Source organism: Prionailurus viverrinus, chromosome C1 (assembly GCF_022837055.1).
Source record: "Prionailurus viverrinus isolate Anna chromosome C1, UM_Priviv_1.0, whole genome shotgun sequence".
NCBI classification, from domain to species: Eukaryota; Metazoa; Chordata; class Mammalia; order Carnivora; family Felidae; genus Prionailurus; species Prionailurus viverrinus.
The window spans coordinates 33155761-33172111 of record NC_062568.1 but is presented as its reverse complement, the minus strand read 5'-3'; the positions used below and the strand labels follow the sequence as shown (position 1 = coordinate 33172111).

Below are 16351 nucleotides of genomic sequence, written 5' to 3'. Positions count from 1 at the left end.
GCAGAATTAGACTTGACTTCACACAGAGTCCCACAGTTAAAAGTAGAGCCCCTCGAATCCTCAAAACCAAAATGGTACAGGACCTCCAGGTGTCATATATCTCAAGTTGGAATAAGGCTCAGAAACCCAGCAGATCATGACAGGAAAAGAGGGGCTTAGGGCTGCCAACTGTCTCCTTCTCTATGGCCCAAGGGCATTACCTTCTCCATGGCCAAAGGGCAAAGTGTGTCTGAAATGCCCAAACTGCTGATCAATGAGAGGACATTGCCACTGGTTGAGTACAGTGGAAAGAAACCCTAAGGCTCACCAAAGAGACAAGAGACTGGGCTGGAGAAAGCTATGTATGTCTCTCAAACACTTCTCTATATGTGTTACAGTGTGGTCAACACACTCATTCCCTGAAGTAACACGGTTCTCCAGGTGGCAGTTATAGGTGATAAGCCAGAGGCTCTGGAGACCACTTCTGAAGTCCTCCTACCCCAGGCTTTAACATACATGCCTTGACAATCTATTTGTCTTTTTGAGAAAGGAATAGTAAATATAGCAATAATGGTTCAGGAAGACAGACCTGGATAGACAAGCATTGGAGATAAATTGGGTCAGGGGAAGGAGGAGGCAACTAGATCATGGAGTGATAACAGTTATCCAGGAAGGCTCTGACAATTTTCAACCTTGGGTAAGAAAAGAGAAGAAACGATCATGCATTGACTTTCTGTGAACCAAGCACAGAAATGCTGGTATTTCTCACATTCATTATCTCATTTATTCCTCAATTTAATCCTGCAAAAGAAATATATTATCTCCATTTTACAGGTGAGGAAATTGAGACCCCGAAGGGTAAAAGCAATACATAGTTGCACAGCATGGATGACAGACGGGATTCACTTTGGAATGATCTGACTCCAAAATCCCACTTGCACCAACTTACACACAAGGTACTATGATCTTAAATTTAAAAAAAAATTTTTTTAATTAAAAATTTAAAAATGGGAAAATGCATGAGGAGAAGCATCTATATGGCAGATCTTAGATTAAGATTGGTTTGGGAAAGAAATGCGATTCTTAATTAAAATAAGAAATGCTCATTAGAAAAAATATTCAACATTTCCACGAAAAACCACTAAATGTGGGGTGCTGTTTCTTGATCTGGGTACTATTTACATCGGTGTGTTCACAGAGATGCATACTTATTATATGTGCTCTCTCCTACATGTATAGTATGCTTCAATAAAAAGTTTCAGAATTGCCAGAGCAGAGTAATATCTTGCCCTGCTCGATTCTCCATGTAAACTGGCCTTTGATGAGCAATAAAGCAGGGAGAGTTTGCATACGGAGATACAAGCCCTAAAATTCCTCTCTGCTAATGCAGATCCACTAAGAAAAGCACTCTACTCATAACCAGAAGGCTGTTGCCTTGGAAACAGGAGCTGTGACTCCTGCCATCACACCTCCAGAGCAAAGATGGCCAAGATCTATTTCAATTCTTAGATGCCTCGAGGAACCACAGATGACTGTAACTATGGAAGATAGCCAATCTGTAGTAATGAAGAAGCGCATGCCAGAGTTAGAAAGGCTGCAATTGAGAAAGGGGGGAAAAAAAGGAGAAGTGGGGGAGGAAGGAGAAGACAGAATTCAAGTGTAACAAGTAAAGCCCAATCCAAGAACTGTGTGGCTGCAAAGCTATGGTTTCATTTACCTCAGCCGTTCCACTCTCTTTACCTAATTGCACACCCACTACCTGCTGGCATCATGCTAGCTGCAGAGAGTACAAAGTGGAAGAAGACCAGCCCTTCTGCAAGGAAAGACACACTCAAAGAAGTGCTCCACTGGAGGTCCAAGCACCCTGGAACAAAGTGTGGGGACTGATTAACTTCGGTGTGAAAAGGGGCACAGGAGGCTTCAGAAAGTAGGTGGCATGATTCAACTGGAACTCAAAAACTATGCAGGAGTTCTGCAGGCAGAGGTCGAAGAGGAGCACCTCAGGCCAAGGGAATGGCAGGTACAAAGGGCTGAAGCATGAAACAGTACCATTCTGTTTCTCAACAGGATGGCCTCCCGCAGTTCTGGGTGGGACAATTTCCCATTTCAGAGACTGCCTCACACACTGCAGGGTATTTGCCATCTCTGACCTCACCCACTAATTGCTGGTAGCAACCTCCCATCATCATGATAACTAAAATGTAATGCCCCACACATTTCCAAATGTACCGGGGAACGAAGGGTGTGCTGTTGCTCACAACTGAGAAGCCCAAGAACTTAGGGGAACAGATCTGTGGCTAGAGCAGGGGTAAGAGCTGAGGATGGAATGCAGATGAGGACCAAGGTGAAGGGCCTTGTATGCCCTGCCCAGGAGTCAGACTCTCTGCCAGACTTGGAGAAGAGAAAACAGACTCAAAGCATTTATGTAGGAGGCCAAGCCGACAAGACTTGGCAGCTGATGGATATGAGGAGGTGGAAAACAAGGAAGAATGGAAGAATAAAGAATAACCTCTACAGTTTTAAGCTTGGCCAACTGAGTAAACAGTAGTGACACTAACCAAAGCCATGAATAAAAAAGTCAGAGCAGGTCTGGAGGTAGATGGAAAGGTGAGGTGGAAAATGAGTCGGAAGGACATAAGGGACATCCAGGTATAATTTCTAAGAAGTAATAAATAGACTAACACTGAGAAGAGACATCTGGGTTGGAAGTAAGAGAAACCTTAGTATTTCGTTGTAGGCAGTGTCCAAGCCATTCCCCCAGGGGCCCACGGGAAGGGTGTTTCCCCAGACTCACTACACAATGCAGGGGGACAGACAACTAAAGATGACCAAGCTGAGATCCGGGAGCCAGACATAATCAGCTGGGCACCAATACAGCTGAAACTGGGCCCATGGAGGCAGGAACGAAGAAAGCTGCAAGGTGGAGGTGAGCAGATGAGAGGAGTGCCTGAACACAAACAGCTGGAACCAGCTACTCCACACTTGGAGTCCATAGAGACCCTTTTTTTTTTTTTAATTTTTTTTTATTAACGTTTATTTATTTTTGAGACAGAGAGAGACAGAGCATGAACAGGGGAGGGGCAGAGAGAGGGGGAGACACAGAATCTGAAACAGGCTCCAGGCTCTGAGCTGTCAGCACAGAGCCCAATGCGGGGCTCGAACTCACGGACTGTGAGATCATGACCTGAGCCGAAGTTGGACGCTTAACCAACTGAGCCACCCAGGCGCCCCCATGGAGACCCTTTTGCACGAATCTTGGCACACATTAGAACCAGTGGCTTTCAAACTTATATTTGCCTGTGACCCATAGTAAGAAAATAATTTACCTTTGAACCTAGTTCATAAACACCATGGCTTCATGGGTGTGCAGCTGCACTGGGTCCCATGCTCAGAACGGCCCCACTTATGGTGAAGGTCTCTGTGGTCGCCATCTTGAAATTCCTCATTTTTTTTTTTTTACAAGGCTCAGTTATGAGACCAGTCCTGACACACACAAATACACATTGTTAACAAAAATTTCACAAAATAATATCTTACTACACATGATATAAAATTATATTTTCTGTTCTATTTTATTTCCTAGAAACGCAATCACAGCCCCTTACATTCACAACCTAGTAATGAACTGCAAATCACAGTTTTCAAGTACTCTCTTGGGTTAAGGCAATATCTTTTAAGGTTTGCTTTGTTCAGTTTGTGGTGGTGGGAGGGATGTGCAGATTCTTTTGAAAATTTATATTCTTTTTTCTCTACAAAGGATTAGAAGCAGTGTGCAGCAAATAGGGTAGTTGAAGACAAAGGAATTGCTGAAATTAGCCAAGGAAAAGAGTCAGGTAAGGATCTGTAAGGAACCAACATTGAGTTGGTGAAGGACTGAGGAGAAAGGATCAGAAAAGTACAAGGAAAACTACGAGAAAATGGGCAAAATTAAGGAAGTAGATGCACTTAGATGGCTCAGTCAGTTAAGCGGTGACTCTTGATTGTGGCTCAGACCAGGATCTCACAGTTAGTGAGATCAAGCCCCAAGTAGGGCTGGTGGCACAGAGCCTGCTTGTATTCTCTCTCTCTCTCTTTTTCTCTGCCCCTCTCCCTGCTTGCGTGTACTCGCTCACTCTCGCTCTCTCAAAATAAATAAACATTAAAAAAAAAAAATCAAGAAAGCCAAAGAGTTTCCAAAAGGGAGTAATCAGCAAGGTCAACAGCCCAAAAGAATTCCAAACTAAGGTGAGAACTAGGTCATGGGGCTCTCAGAGACTGAACTAGGTCAGTCCAGTGGCAGGGTGGGAGGGTGCAGAACCCGAGTGAAGACTTCCAAGTGACCAGGAGGTAATAACACAGAGAAACTAAAGACAGAACAAGAAAAGGAGAAATCAAGGAACCTGAGAGATAAGTACAAGAAAGAATGCTGTCTTTTTAAGAATTCTGGGAGATATGAGAGTGGCTTAAATCTCTGAAGCCACAGACCATTTTTTCATTTAGAAGTCCTATCCCACACCATATTAAAAATGTAAAAATATACCCACCTCCCACACCCAGTATACATTACTTTTATTTGAGTTATGAATAACTATATATTGAGTTGAGTTGTGGCTGGTTGACATGTTATATGTTTTATAGGCATTTGTTTAAATATATACCACCTTCATTTTACAGTTTTCTTTTAGATTTCAAGAAGCTAATAAAAACTGATTTTTTCTTGATTTGCAGACATGTTTTTAGGTCTCTGAAAAGCCTTAGGTTCATAATCCCTAGGGATTAACAAGGACTGAATCTCTGATGTTGAAGGAAAAGAAGTCTCAGAAGCAGTAAGATGAAGAGGAAATAACTCAGGACACACGAGGCTCTGGTAAACCAAGAGCATCTACACACTGGTCAGAAGAGGCTAGATAACTCAATTTCTTTTAATGGCAAAGTCACTGAATAAGCAATGAAGAAGTCTATGAATAAGCAATCGAAGGAAGAGAAAGGTGAAAAGGTCAATGAACACAGAAAAAGCTGTCTAACTTTTAGCACTTAGGGAAATGTCCATTTTTCATGTGTAGGATTGGCAAAATTTTGAAAAACTAATAGCACCTAAAGCTGAGGAAGGTGCAGGGAAACTGGCTTGTGATATACTGCTGGGTGGAGTGTGAACCGCTACAACGGTTGCATAAGGTTGTCTGGCAAACTGCATTGATAAGTGACCAGAGCACAAGAAAATAACCTCCCTTACCTGGAGCACTCTTACTGCAGGTGTCCAAAGAGCTGTGTCTTCGATCCCATGGTCTCAGCTTCAACCTACCTCCTGAAAGACACCCTTCTTCTAATAAAGCATCTTACTTTATTTTTCTCGGAGCCCTTACTTCTAACTGCTATTTCCTATTTTATGCATTGCTTTACCTGTTTATACACAGCTTCCCCCTACTACAAACCTCTAGAAAGCAGGGAGCGTCTCTGTCTTGTTCATCTCCCTATTCCCAGCTTCACAGTGCCCGCAGAAGCACTATTAAAACTGATGATGTTCAGGGACGCCTGGGTGGCTCAGTCGGTTAAGCGTCCAACTCTTGATCCCAGTTCAGGTCATGATCTCATCGTTCGTGAGTTTGAGCCCTGCATCAGGCTCCACACTGCCGGAGCAGAACCTGCTTGGGATTCTCTCTCTCTCCCTCTCTTTCCACCCCTGCTGTGTGTGCGCTCTCTCTCTCTCTAAATAAATACATAAAATAAACTTTAAAAAATTATACAAAACTGAAAAATTTAAAAATTTAAAAAACCAATGGTGTTCATTGCAGCATTGTTTTTAATAATGAAAACTGAAAACAACCTGAATGCCCATTAATAGAGAAAACGGTTGAATAAATCACGACACATTGACTCAATGAAATATTATGAAACTATGTACTGACCTGGGGAAGGGGTGTCCATAATATACTGTTTTGTGGATAAAGACATTTATGAAATGTTTAGAATATTTTTATTGAAAAAGAAGGGGAAAATATGTGGGTGAATATATTGGTACATATTTGAATAGGCACAGGGAAAGGTAAGGAAAGAAATGCCTACAACCGTTGATACTGATGTCCTTAACGGTATGACAGCAATGGAGGGGACAGGAGATTTCATTGTTACAGTGGGTATATCTTTTGTAATTTTCTTTTAATTTTTTTAAAATCTTTATTTATTTTTGAGAGAGACAGAGTGTGAGTGGGGGAGCGGCAGAGAGAGAGGAAAACACAGAATCCAAAGCAGGCTCCAGGCTCCAAGCTGGCAGCAAAGAGCCTGACACGGGGCTTGAATTCACCAACCAGTGAGATCATGACCTGAGCTGAAGTTGGACACTTAACCGAGTGAGCCACCCAGGCACCCCTATCTTTTGTGATTTTTAAAAATTAAATTATTTTAAAAGAATTCTAGCCTCAAAAACATTAAACTATCCTACTAACAGCTGTGCTCCTGTTGTGTTTATTTCATGTGTTGGAGTTAATAATGCTTACGATCCACTGGACTTGCCTATGACCGACCTCAAACCTAGCAGTCATCTTCATTTGATTTGTTAAAAAGCCAGTTATTCCAACACACAGTAGCAGAAATGGCTTGCCTTTGATTAAAGACAGTAGTTCTCCCTGGGAGACCTGGAAATTATTTGAAAGCCTTTCCAATGGGTCACTGAGAGCCCAGGGCTAAAGCTGCCTGGCAAGAGAGAGGAAGAGGGAGTGGGGCGGGGAACCAGGCCTGTGTGCCCGGAGGGCCCGGGCTTCCTGAAGTACACCTCAGATTCCTAGGCACCTGCCAGGCAGAGAGAGGTTCACCTGCTAACTCCAGTTGGCTGAGGCCTGGGAAGTGATATCTTGAAGGCCCAAGGCACTCTTTTTCAAAAGCCCCTAAATGTCCTTGTCTATGCCAGAAACAACCTGGAAGGAAAATCTTATCACAAAACAAGCAGCAATCAGGCATGTCAAGGATTTTTTTTAATTAATTCCTTAAACTGATCAAGTGATAAAATCTGGGAATTTAAAAGAACTCAGATATTTCTACCTCACTGTGCCAATCAACCTGTAAGCTATTCATCCAACCACAAAAAAAAAAAAAAAAAAAAAAAAAAACCATGAATGAGACAGGCTTAGCAGTTCAGGTGTCCTACTCCAGCAAGGACCACAGCACTTCCCACCAGCCACAGGAAAGGGGAGGGAGGGAGGGAAAACTGTCAACCCCATGTGAACCCACTGAGGGAAGCTGGCATTTGGAAGGCCCGGAATCCAGTCCTCACTGAGACACCAGTTAGGTACTTACACCAGGAAAGTGAGTGAAAATTCCCCAAGCCTCAGTTTCCTCATCTATGAAGTGGGAATGATAACGGCACCTATCTCCTAGGGTTACTGTGAGGCAGAGTGAGGATGTACACAAACCCTGTAGTAGCCCGGAGGTGAGCCGCCCACATCCCTCTTTGTCTGCAGACTGCCACCCAAAGCCGCTGGGGGTGCAGGCAGTGCACCACCTCCGGCTACCAGCTCCCTCAGGGTCTGCCTCAGCTGCCAAGAGCAGCTTTCCCCAGGCCACCCCTTCCTGTCTTTCTGCATGTGATGATCCCCGTCTGGTGACAGAGGCCTGCAATTCTGGCACAAAGCAGGGCACCGAGACTGCAAATAGTCACCACAGGGCTTCCCACCAGGTTGGCTGAGACCTTTACAACCTCTTCCTCTACCCAGTCGTGCTTCCTTCCCTTCTTAGATGTTGCTCCCCAGTGAGCATCTCACACCCCAAATTCCACATCAGAATCTGCTTCCAGAGAACCAAACATGCAACAGAGCTTTTTTAAGTACCCCAGGGTTTCTATGTGACTAAGAGCAGAGGCCAATTCTGGTTTAGAAAAAAGAAACTTTACACCCATAAATTTTCTTGTTGTTTTGGTTTTTTTTTTTTTTTGCTTTTGCTGGGTTTGTTGTTGTTGTTTTGCATACATGCCATTTATTTCAGGTATTCAAAGTCTGGTGACTCATTCATATTCACTAAATACGTACAGAACACAATGTCCTGTGGGCAACCTGCTGGAGGTCACAGGACTCCTGTGCACTGATCATAGTTTAGGTTCTTCTATTGCTGTAGCTGTGATTCTACATGGTGGCACTGCTGCTCGGGGCTTTGGAACTGGGTGAGGAGCTTTTGATTGTTACAGTGGTTGCAGGGCTCTGTTGAAATCTGGGGAGGGGAGAGTAGGAATGCTAGACTCCTCCAATGCTCTAGAAGGTCCCTCTTGATCATGTCCCATACAACTTTCATAAAGGTGAAGAAACAAAGTTTATATAATTGAGTCCAGATCTTAACTATGCATTTCATAGAAAATGTTGTCCAGTTCGAAATACACTAAATTTGTTAGGAATTTGATTACCCTATAAATCAAGAGAGGATGTATTTATTCTATTCAGAACTTTACCAAGAATTTTTTGTCATCTCCAAAAATGATGATAGTTTCAGGAATGTCTCTCATGATTATTGAGTCACCTCTGTAATAAACCTATATTGGTCTACATTTATAGTTGTTTTATTCTTAGTGATAAACATAAAAAGATTTATTTAGCCCTCATTTCTAAGGCTTTATACATAAAATTATTGATAATACCCAGTTGAATATTTCTTAAACCTAATTTATCTGATTATTTCATTATGTCTTCTAATGTAGCTGTATACATATTAAAATATAAGCTATAAATTATTTTCATTTTTTCCTCCTTTATATACAGTTGGAGTCTTGTGATTTTTTTTAATATTGCGTGTAAGTGAGGTCTATTATCTATGAGTTTCATTTCAGGAAGTAAAGAGGATGTTGCAAAACATATACAAGGGGATGTTGAATGTGACAGAGTTGGAAACTACTGCCTCACAGAATTGGTTCTAAAACTGGGGTCTGAGGCCCACCTGCCACAGAAACATCTGTGGCAATCATTAAAAAATCTAGGTTCTTACGGGGAGCCTGATTGGCTCAGTCAGTAGAGCATGTGACTCTTGATCTCAGGGTTGTGAGTTCAAGCCCCACATTGGGCAAAGAGATTACTTAAAATATAAATATACTGCGTTTTTTAAAAATCTATGTTCCTAAATTCCAACTCACCAAAATGTTCTCTGAGGCTAGAACCCAGGAATCTGGATTTTTTCCAAAGCTCCCCAGGTGGATGTGATGCTCACCCAGGCTTGGTAGCCACAGCTACAGAGGAGAGAGGGTGTACCAAGCCATCACCTAGCCTGGGGTGCTCACGGTCTAAAAGGGAAGGGCAAAATTTTAAGTATAACATCAGGAGCATAATTGTCAAGTGCCAGGAAAAGAAACCAACTAAGTGCCTATTCTCACCCTAGAGAATTCAAGAAAGGGAGACACTAGCCTACAAGGGGTGTCTAGAAGAAGGTTTAGTGGAGTGAGGGTTTGAGAAACAGTAAGAGAGGGAGCCTCATCTCTGGGGAGCATTACTGCAGAAGCCCTTTGCATATATTATCTCCATCAAAACACCAAGCTACCCCCTCTGGAGTAAATACCCTTCCTGCCCAGGTCTTTCAACAGAAAATACTGATGCCTAGAGAAGTCAAGTAACTTAACTCAAGGTTTCAAACTCAGGCCGCACAGCCCAAAGGACAGGGCTTAACCATCCAGCTAATAATACTCAGGACCTGGTCCAAAGGAAGGGAGAGGAGGTGAGTATGGGAAAAGGCCCAAGGAGTTTCAGCAAGTATGATTTCTATCCAAAAGCTGCATTTTCATCTTGCTTTTTACCTGTCACCAGCATTCAAGACAACAATAAGAAACTATCATTATTAGGGACTCCTAATATTATTACTGTATATTACTGTATAATATATTGTATATTATATATATAATATAGATGTAATATACAGTATATTATTATATTATACAGTATATGATATACAGTATATAATAATATACTGTATATTACTGTATATATGGCTGGAAAGGCTCTAGGAGGAAAATGGGCATGCAGGAGTCACCAATGCTAATAAGCCACGAATCACAGAAAAGCAACCTAATTGAGGCAATAGCAAAATGGAAGGCGGCTTGGAAGGAGACCTTTCTCGTTGCTTCCACTGACCTAGCAACAGAATAAAGCAGCTTCTGCTTAATCAATCCCCACCTAATCAGAGAGCCACCTTAACACTGTCTCCAGAGCAGAAAATTAGCCTAATAGTGAGTGACTGCACAAATCAGGAGGGTATTGGTGGGAAGCTGGGGATAGAAACAGGCTTGGAGGAAAAGCAATTGGCTAGTGCTAAGGGGTTAAGTGGTGTTTAACTAGCTGTTAAATTGCAAAGTGCTAAGCTTCCCCATTCTAATACAGAAAATGTCAACAATGAATAGAATGAAGATGAAATGCATCAGATTCTGTTTTTATTCTACAACTTGGATGTACATCCAGGTAGATACAAAACTTATTTTTATCACTGAAAAGGGAAAAGATCAAGGCTCTTCATAAGCCATTGGTTGTTAACTGTTTTTTAAACACCTAGAATGTAGGGGTGCCTGGGTGGCTCAGTTGGTTAAGCATCCGACTTTGGCTCAGGTCAGGTCTGATCTCACTGCTCGTGAGTTTGAGCCCGGCATTGGGCTCTGTGCTGATAGCTCAGAGCCTGGAGCCCACTTCAGATTCTGTGTCTCCCTCTCTCTCTGACCCTCTCCCGCTCAGCTCACTCACTCTCTCTCTCTTTCTCTCTCTCTCTCTCTCTCTTTCTTTCTCTCTTTCTCTCTCTCTCTCAAGAATAAACATTAAAAAGAAACTTTAAAAAAACACACACACCTAGAATGTTGTCTGCGTCACAATCACCTAAGAGGCTTGTTAAAACACCGAAGGCTGGGCCTGCCCCCAGAGTTTCCAAAGCCCGTAGATTCTGGGTGGGGCCCTAAAATTTACATTTCAAACAATTTGCAGTGGTGCTGTTTCCGCTGACCTGGGGACCACACCACCTAGAATATCTCCAGAGCCTTTTGGAAAGGCGGGGTAGGAGGGGTGGGAAGATGAGAGCAGCTGAGGGTGACCTGGGAGTGGGGCAATCACAGTAAGCAGTGGAGGGGCCCCCAGTAACACAGGGTAAGTTCCATGTATGCTTTAAATCAGTGATTTGTCATATCACTTAAGAATAAAGAGTCTATATGGGGCGCCTGGGTGGTTCAGTCGGTTAAGCGTCCAACTTCAGCCCAGGTCACTATCTTACGGTTCATGAGTTCGAGCCCCACATCAGGCTCTGTGCCGACAGCTCAGAGCATGGAGCCTCCTTCGGATTCTGTGTCTCCCTCTCTCTCTCTGTCCCTCCCCTGCTCATGTGCTCTTGCTCTCTCTCTCAAAAATAAACATATATATATATATATATATATATATATATATATATATAAGAATAAAGAGTCGATAACTATAAGCCAACGTGTAATGGCTACTACATTATCCGTGGAAAAAGAGACTGAAATGAAAACAGAGAAGACTTTCACTTTTCATGAGTGTGAAATGAGATTGGTGAACCAAAGGGGAAGTCAGAATATGTCACAGGGGATACGAAGTCCCAGGTCAGAGACAGATGAATGGCTACTCCTCTGTCTGCAGGACCCTAAGGAAAATTCACTGGCTCCACATTGCTCCTTCCCTCTGTTGATTTATGGTCTTGCCATGATGAAAACCCAGATCCACAGTCTGAAGAAGACCTGGCTTCTGCAATGAATAAAACTGTGGTTTGACCAGCCACATTCAGCAGGGTTACCCAGTGGTAACCAGTCAAAATCAGACTTCAGGCTTCTTTGGATCAGCCTTACGCTGACCTGGCAAAGATAATGCAGGTAAGGCAGGACCAAACTACTTTGTGCATTATCATGGGCAATGCGAATTTCTTCTGCTAAGCTGGAGCAAGACTAACACCAATGTATTATACCTTTTTCCCATGGCCCCTCCAACTTCCAGGTACATTGCCAGGACACCAGACGTTTCTGGATGAAGATTTCCAATCAAGGCACTGCTTTTGGCCCTAACTTTTATTAACCAAAAAGACTAAAAGTCCCTTCTGCCCATCTTCTCTTCATCCTTTTCCCTTCCCTCAGGGATGAAATGCGGGTCACCAGCAAGCAAGTGCCTCAAATCTCTGAGCAGAGACCTTTGGCCTTGGAAACATTTGGAGCAGAAACAGGTGGTGTGGTCTGGAGCAAACATTCAAGAGAAGAAAATACCAAAAACTCGGAGAGGAGAATGTCTCCACATGGAATTCTCATTTGCATTTCATGCAGTCTCCAGTTTTTCCATGTCCCTTCAAAGGTTAGGTTCTCATATGGTGTGCTGTGAGCAGATCAGGCTGCTCAAGGGTTTTTTCTTCTCGTTTCAGGCTGGGTAATATTTCATAACCACATGATTGCAGGACTGAGCTTAGCAGTGCTGTATTTAAGAGACGATTGCATATCCATCATTCAGACCACATTTCAAAGACTGATAAAATATTGCTTCTGTGGATTTAAGAGAAGGTGATAAAGCATTTCCCTCTCCTAACTAACAAGACTGTGAGGGTCACTTCCTAATACAATGCCAGGGGCCCTGCCTGTACACAATGAAAATGCATTTCTAACTGGAAGATGGCTGAGAAACTGTATCGCACAGTCTAGGCAGTAAATAAGTCATTGCTTCTCTACTGTATATCATGGTTAGATTATTTGTCCTAAAACACAACTTTGCACAACCCACACACCTGATCAAGTCTTCTGTGGCTCTGCTCAGAATCCACACCTCCTAGACGTCTTCCAGGGGGCCTGCACACCGCAGTCCATTCTCTCCAATCCACCTCCCGCAGCTCCTGTGCAAACCCTCTGCTCCAGTCAAACCAGTCCTGGAAATCCTGCACAGAGACCCCCCACCTCTTCTCTCTTGCATTGCTGAGCTCCACCCCAAATGCCCCCACCCTCTTTCTTCCCAGTTTGTCAATCTTCTACCATGAGGCATTTAAAAACCAGGTCGGGACACCTGGTGGCTCAGTGGGTTAAGTGTCTGACTTCGGCTGAGGCCACGATCCCATGGTTTGTGGGTTCAAGCCCCGCATCGGGCTCCATGCTGACAGCTAAGAGCCTGGCGCCTGCTTCAGATTCTGTCTCTCTCTCTCTCTCTTAAAAATAAATAAACACTGAGAAAATTTAAAAAACAACAACAACAACAACAACAGCTCAAATCACATATCCTCCACAAAGCTGCTCTTCAGGAAACATCCCTCCCTGGACACTCTCCTCACCCCCATCTCCCGACTGCCATGAGAGTGACAGGCCCGCCCTGTACACGGGCTGTCCTGCACTGTGGCTTCTCTGCTTCCACATGCTCCCACCTTGCCGCAGCTGGACTGTGAACCCCGGGAACACTGCCTCCTCCCCAGCATCTCCCCTGCTCCCCTCTCATGGTGCCATGAGGTTTGTTGCCATCACTTCAGCAATCACCACCCTAAGAATTTGGTCCTCCCTAGGACTTAGGGTTTATGCTATACTTCTGTCTCTAAACCATCTTATTTCTCTTCCTTGGTGTCCAATCACTGCCCTCTCTTTTAACCCTGGGCATGTGACAGGTCTGCCAATTCACTCTGTCCCTAGGGCTGTTGAACAGCTTAATGAGTGTTTAACAGAAGAATCATAAGAGGCGATTTCTAGGTTGGAAAAAATCACCCTGGGTCCCAGGAGGCTATGTGCAGTTTACAGACAGGAAACCAGCAACAGGGAAAAAAAAGATTAGTGTGAAGAATAAGGGGGCTAGGCTCCCCTCCACCTCAGCAGCAGTGCCTCCAAGAAACAAAAAGGAAAGCATCTGGCTAGAATGTGGACCGAGACTGCTGAGATGGGAAAACTGCACACACAACAAAAGCACAAAGGTTTGCAAAAGGCACAGTTCGCTCCCCATCCCCCATCACCAAGAGCTCAACAGGAACGCTAGCCGTTTGCACTCAGCACATCTGTTTTCAGTTACCTGTGCCTGAACCACAAACTCAACAGAGAAATGGAGAGAGTTCGAGCTGACTCCACGGTTTAAGGTCGGTTGGGGCAGATTATGCGGAGGCAGAGACGGAGTGTGGAAGCCTTCAGCCACTGCTGTGCCATGTTCAGGGTCTTAACAGGCCACACCGATGACATTTCAGTGGGCCAGGAACTGTTCTTTCATTGCCTTGACTGCTGAAAAAGTTAAGAGCTGCCAAGGAGTATCACTATCGCTTGATAAACACAGCTACCCATGTTAGTCAACCACTAATTAACAGGTTAACTTACAATTAACAGTTGCATGTTGCCAATCCATTCCCAACATATTTATCCTTTCTGCTTCCATTATTCTATCTTGCTACTATCTTCCTAAACCTCTCCAGCTAAGATTATGTTTTTCCTTATTGAAAAAGTCTTTGACTACTAGAATCTTCTCTACATTCATTCCTAAGCCCTGGTTCTGTTCACAACATGGGCTCTCCCGGCTCATAAAAATACTTCCAGGAATAACATTCCTTTCCTTTCAATGAATTGGGGATACAGCATATTGTCCACAGATAGATGCGGCCAAGTGGGAAAGACAGTCATTAACGGTGTTTTCCCTTCCATAAAACCCACCACATTTGGTGCTGGAGTTAAGTGAATACAATCTTGATATCACTGAGCTACTTTTGGGAATAGCACAATATTGGAAATCTCTCCATACCAAGATCCACACCCCTCCCTTTTCAGACATTGCCCTGGCCTACATAAGCCTGGTACAGTTGCCAAGCTTTACCTTCCCCCGAGCCTTACTGCCCCTTTATTGCTGTAAACACAGCTGCAAGAGAGAAATGTAATTTTAAATATCCACTTTGGTAATAGGCATCCCAATGACTTCATTGCTACTTGAAGCGTTTTTTGAGAAATTGTTACCAATTATTAAAATATATATTTTCTTGACAAGTATTGTCATCCAAGTACTTAATTTGTTGGGCTTTCAATAGTTGAGTTTCCGTTAAGAACACAATTCTTTTGTAGGGAAACATTAAATATTTACTATAATTAAAAAGGCACATCAGGGGGCGCCTGGGTGGCGCAGTCGGTTAAGCGTCCGACTTCAGCCAGGTCACGATCTCGCGGTCCGTGAGTTCGAGCCCCGCGTCAGGCTCTGGGCTGATGGCTCAGAGCCTGGAGCCTGTTTCCGATTCTGTGTCTCCCTCTCTCTCTGCCCATCCCCCGTTCATGCTCTGTCTCTCTCTGTCCCAAAAATAAATAAACGTTGAAAAAAAAAATTTTTTTTTAAAATAAAAAAAAAAATAAAAAAAAAAGGCACATCATGCTAGTCATTGTTTCACTATTAGTTCTTATTTGAATTGCTTTATATGGAAACACAAAGATTAATACTGAAATGTCAATACAGATTATATCTAGGGGCTCTGCCCAGAGACGACATGAAATATACAGGACTCAATAAATATTTATTGAGTGGAAAAATGAATTGTATGCCATTCTGTTTGTTCCTAAGGGAATTCGTCATAATGGGCTTTTTAAATTGATTAGGTCTTACTGTAAGGAAATTTAAACAGTATAGTTTGGTGTCACCTGGGCTGTGTCAGAGAAGGGTAACCAAGTTCTGAGACAGGGGTCGCCAAACTCTCCCACCAGTCTCCACGAGGGAGAAACGAACCTGGGTGAGGGGGAATCTGAGTGACACTTAGAAACTTACACAGAAGATACTCTTCCATTGAAGTATTCCAATGATGTTCCCCTCTCTTTAAAAAAAAAAAAAAAAACCTACCAAGAGAATTATAAGAATAATTCAGATATAAGACAGATATAGAGCACCACTAGTTAACTTGCCAAGTAATCATCTGAAAGCTGCTATGTTTTTAATTCATAAAAGCAGAGGCCCTAGTGTGTTCTCTGCATAGAAAAGTAGGGGCTTCTCTCACTGATCATCCATCTGGCTTCTCCTCTTGCTCAGAGAACTTACCCACTTCCACCATTTTACCCACCATCTATTTTAATTACTGCTCATTCCACTCCAACTGTTTCATCTTCATTCTCCCCAGATGTAAAAGGAAAACTCTCCCTGGATGTAAAAGGAAAGTAAAAAGCTGGGCTCAATCCCTCTCCTGCAAACCTGCTAAAATTCCCAACGTCATGCCTTTCATCTTCCCGGGGTGGCCCTTGGATCTGCCCCACACACCCAGGATTCATCGTGCTCCATCAAAACCACTCCAACATCCCCGCCTGGAACTCTCTGAACTGAACTACCTCTATCCAATCTTCATATATGACTGAGCTCAGTTTAGCATTCAAAATACACACACACACACACACACACACACACACACACACGAGCAGTAACAGTCCCTCCCCATGCCCCTTCAGCCTTTCTCCAATGCCTCCAAGTAAAAACATTCCACTGGA

At 43.3% G+C, this 16351-nt stretch overlaps 1 protein-coding gene and 1 non-coding gene across 3 annotated transcripts in view; one reads left to right on the top strand and one right to left on the bottom strand.

Annotated features, from left to right (window-relative positions):
* The window catches only part of ANKRD44 (ankyrin repeat domain 44), a 327806-nt gene that overhangs the window by 285762 nt on the left and 25693 nt on the right, over window positions 1-16351 (bottom strand). Inside the window, exon 1 of one of the 2 annotated variants that reach the window (XM_047870049.1) lies at window positions 3306-3322. The exons of the other annotated variant lie outside the window; for it this stretch is intronic. The gene's annotated coding sequence lies outside the window, so the exon portion shown is untranslated. Of the gene's footprint in view, window positions 1-3305; window positions 3323-16351 lie in introns of those variants that run through there. 2 annotated transcript variants of the gene reach the window in all.
* Window positions 8925-8997, top strand: TRNAK-CUU (transfer RNA lysine (anticodon CUU)). The gene has a single exon. It is a non-coding gene; the product is annotated as a tRNA-Lys (tRNA).